General features: G+C 36.7%; 1 protein-coding gene across 5 annotated transcripts in view; it reads left to right on the top strand.

Annotated features, from left to right (window-relative positions):
* Positions 1–5,000, top strand: part of chst8 (carbohydrate (N-acetylgalactosamine 4-0) sulfotransferase 8) — a 196,648-nt gene that overhangs the window by 27,072 nt on the left and 164,576 nt on the right. The window lies entirely within an intron of this gene.

Genomic DNA, 5,000 nt, shown 5'->3' with positions numbered 1-5,000 from the left:
TTTATATACGTTTTTTATTATTAATTTGATTTCAGTTTTAATTATTTTAAGTTAAACTAAATAAAAAATAGAAAATTTGCTATGGCAAAATAAAATGTTTTTTTTTTAAATACTTTTTCTACATTTATTTTATTAGTCCAAAAGTATTATAAAAATATAAGTATTTTTAAGTATGTTTATGTAGTTTTTGTTTGTTAAATAACTCTATTTCAGTTTTAGTTAATTTAAGTTAAACTAACTGAAAATTTGGCAAAACAAATTAAGTTTTTTTTTAAATACTTTATCTCAACATTTATTTTATTTCAAGTATTTTTTTTAATGTTTATGTAGTTTTGTTGTTGTTGTTGTTGTTAAATAATTATATTTCAGTTTTAGTTACTGTATTTTAAGTTTGTATTTTAAGTAATGGCAACTAGTTTAAATAAAATAAATTCTTTATATTTTATTTCAGGTTTTTTTTTCAAGTACATTTTTTTTATGGTTTTAGTTTTAGTTAACTATAATAACCCTGGGAATTTCACACAAGAATTGGGTTTAGTTCTGTTCTGCTCTTATAAAAAATGAATATGCTCATGTTGTAATTTTAAGAAAGTATGTCTATTCAAATGAAATCTCTCGTCAAGCTCAGACACTTCAGATCTATTAATTATAAGTTTAGATGTTCATAAAGAGCTCAAGTTTGTCAGGCTTGTGTTCATGTTTCTTTCCTCCATAAAACATGATGGATCAGTTTAATTCCTCTTTTTGTTTGCAATAGTGTGGCATTTAAATTTTTAATAATGAATTGCATCAGCACTGTGTTCCAGTTTGTTGAAGCGGAAAAGTATTTGAAGTTGTAATGGGGAAAAGATGCAGAATTAAATGAGTAATTATTAAACTGGTTTAATGTCCCTGTGAGGCTGTTTCCACATTATAGGAAATTATATGTTTATTTATAAATAAATTATATTTCTAAGTGAAAAAGGATATTTAATGTGAAAACGGAAAATGAGGAGGCATTTTTGAAGAGTTTATTAAATTAATCAAACTTATTTAATAATCAACACTCAAATAAAAGTTGTATATAGACATTTAAATTGAAAATAAAGGAGTTTTCATAACATTTTTTATATATATATATATAATTGTTGTTGAAATGCTTAGATTTATTCAAACACATTAAATAATGAAGACATCAGGTTAAAAAAATAATGTATTTATATATATATATAATACATTATATTTTTAACCTGATTTTAATTTTATATATATATATATATATATAATATAATATATATATATATATATATATATATATATATATATATATATATATATATATATATATATATATATATAAAATTTAACCTATATATATATATTAGATAATCTTTCTTATTTATTTATATATATATATATATATATACATAATTATTTTTTTTGTTTTTGTATCTTTTGTCTTTTCACATTTCAAAACTTTTTTGGCCTAAACCAAAATTTCGGCTGGTGAAATTTCAGTGCATTACTAATTTTATGAATCGTTCACAATGGATATGAAACAAAATGTCAGTCTTGATTTCATGTTGATCTTAAAGGAGAACTCCGGTCAATTTTAACATTGAGCTCAATTTTTAGTAAATTTGGAGTGCTGTCAATACAGAGAACAACGACAAAAATCGGTGTTGCCTACACTGTGTTATCCTATTTTTTAAATTTGCACCCTATTGACTTGAATGGGGCAAGTTTTAAACCTGCTTTTATCCTCTTAACATATTTGATGTGTCATTAAAAGTGCCCAGCCATGTTGAGTGATTCCTTCAGAGTGAACACGAGTGAATCTGACTGCAGTAGATGTGAAAAATATGAATAAAAATGATGTTATATCAGCCAGCGCAAATACCTGTATTTAGTTCCTGTTTTCGGTGGAAGTCCAAAGTAGTCGATTGTCGAGTTCACGCGCGTGATCATAGTAAGTAAACCTATGCGCGTGAACTCGACAATCGACTACTTTGGACTTCCACCGAAAACAGGAACTAAATACAGGTATTTGCGCTGGCTGATATAACATCATTTTTATTCATATCTTTCACATCTACTGCAGTCAGATTCACTCGTGTTCACTCTGAAGGAATCACTCAACATGGCTGGGCACTTGATGACACATCAAGGATGATAAGACTAAGAACTGGTTAAGTTTAAAACTTGCCCCATTCAAGTCAATAGGGTGTAAATTTTAAAAATAGGATAACACAGTGTAGGCAACACCGATTTTTGTCGTTGTTCTCTGTATTGACAGCACTCCAAATTTACTAAAAATTGAGCTCAATGTTAAAATTGACCGGAGTTCTCCTTTAAGATTATAAAGATGAATCTTGATGTCGTTGTGGTTTGGCTTGAGACGTGTGTGTCTGACCGGAGCAGGACGGCTGGTGTCGGGGTGGATGGTCGAGTGGATGTTGTTAACATCAGTCCCAGAGGAGAGACAGTATCTGGGTCAGCGCCGCTCCCCAAAACCAAAGTGCTCGTCTATTATTCTCTCTCTCTCTCTTAAATCTCCTGCTCAGTTCAGTGGCGCTCAGGACCCTGACAACAGACCAGAGTTTAGTTGAAGCTTTTGAGTTGCTGTTGCATAATTGAGACACTTTAAACATGAGTGCAAAACAAGCCTGTGCCTTTAGTGCTCATTACTTTTACACTGCCGGTTTATGTGAGAATAGAAGGCATGCACATTATCAGCAAAACAAGATTAGAAATGTGATTTGTTAATTTGTTTGCTGGCTAGTACGATCATAGAGATACATAATAAAGGCTAGATGTCTTACGGCGGAGTCTCTAACGGCATCACCGGCGGCCATCTTGTCACAGGCAAGCTTTCTGGCGGGCTCTGTGGTTCCTGATGTAAGGCGAGTGATCTGACGAACACAAATACTCTCATCTCGCTGAAATCTTGACGGATTTACAAACACTTTGGTTTCTTACAAACGTTATTAACGTGGCTATAATTCTGGATGCTTGAACATGTTGACATATATAATATTAATTATTCATAAGTATGCAGTGTCATAACTACATCTCTGACGTTTATAACAAACCAACCCGTTTGAAAATCAGTAGAAAATTGAGCAAGTTATGGTTATTTCAAAAGTACATGCAGCATTAAAACATAATGTTACGAGTGCGCGAGCTGACTGTGGCAAGATGGCCGCCAGATGCGGACATCGAACTCCATTGGGCAGCTGCGCGGACGAGACATCTAGCCTTTATTATGTATATCTATGAGTACGATACTGAGGAAAAAGTGTTTTTTGTGTTGTGTGAGAATTTACACGCTGAGGTTTAATACTTTTTCAGATATTCTCTTTCATGTAGTGTGTAATAAAGTTGTTTATGAATGTAAAAGGTCTGGAAAGTTGTAAAGATCAAAGTGCAGATAAATGTAGTTTTTGTCTCTTAAAAGAAAGACGTGATTCTGAGTAATTCCAGTCTCACTTCCTACATAAGTGTGTAACTAATTAGCATAATGCCAGCCTGTGGTGTTGATTGGCTGAGCCGCGTCTCTTAGCTCCGCCCTCAAACACTGTAGTGTATCTGAGACTGGAAGAGTTGGGTTCGTGTTGTTCATGTCGAGAAGACGCTGTTTTCTGAGATTGAGACGGTAAAACCCACGCCATCGTTACTGTTCGTATCACTGTGATCAAGAGCTGAGATTCAGATATGATAATGAGCGTTTGCTTTCTGACCAATCACAGCAGAGCAGAGCAATCACACCAGTGTTTTTTGACCTTGGATGAAGGTAAACATCAACATTAAAATCAGGAATGTATTTAACAGCATACCCGGGACACTTCAAGATGGCCGCTTTGTTTGATGCACTAGCAAGTACAGAAGTGAAAGAAGAGGCACAAACAATAGTTGTATCTGTCAGCTTCAGTTAATGAACTGTGACACCGGCGGCTGAAGTGTTGTTGTGTCGCTGCATGAGTCCTGCAGTCCGCCTGTGGCTCGATCTATACCGGACTGGTTTCAGAGATCGCCTCCATCAGCAGAATGCAGAAGATGCTGTATTACACGGGTCAAGGACTCGCAGCCGGTCCCGCTGAAGGGACGACTCCAGAAACTGCTCAATAATCAGTGAAGTCACATCTTTGACAATTCAGTTTAACATTGATCCACTAAGCATATATCCAGAATGCCCTAGCAACATTATTAACTGCTCAGAACACCCTAGCAACTGCATAGCAACGCCATGACATCATGGTGACCTGGAAAACTGCACTTAGAATCTCATATCCATCCGTCCATCCATCCCTCCATCCATCTGTCCTTCTATCCATCATCCATCCATCCATCCATCCACACACCCATCCATCCACTCATCCATCCATCCATCCATCCCTCCATCCATCCATCCATCCCATCCATCCACTCATCCATCCATCCATCCATCCATCCATCCATCCATCCATCCCTCCATCCATCTGTCCTTCTATCCATCATCCATCCATCCATCCATCCATCCATCCATCCATCCATCCATCCATCCATCCATCCATCCATCCATCCATCCATCCACACACCCATCCATCCACTCATCCATCCATCCATCCATCCATCCACACACCCATCCATCCACTCATCCATCCATCCATCCACCCACCCATCCATCCACACACCCATCCATCCACACACCCATCCATCCACTCATCCATCCATCCATCCATCCATCCACACACCCATCCATCCACTCATCCATCCATCCATCCATCCATCCGCCCACCCATCCACCCACCCATCCATCCACACACCCATCCATCCACTCATCCATCCATCCATCCATCCGCCCACCCATCCATCCACTCATCCATCCATCCATCCACTCATCCATCCATCCATCCACACACCCATCCATCCACTCATCCATCCATCCATCCATCCATCCGCCCACCCATCCATCCACTCATCCATCCATTCATCCATCCACACACCCATCCATCCACTCATCCATCCATCCATCCATCCAC

The sequence above is a fragment of the Phoxinus phoxinus genome (assembly GCF_949152265.1).
Source record: "Phoxinus phoxinus genome assembly, chromosome: 8".
Taxonomy (NCBI): domain Eukaryota; kingdom Metazoa; phylum Chordata; class Actinopteri; order Cypriniformes; family Leuciscidae; genus Phoxinus; species Phoxinus phoxinus.
This window is presented reverse-complemented; position numbering and strand designations above follow the sequence as displayed.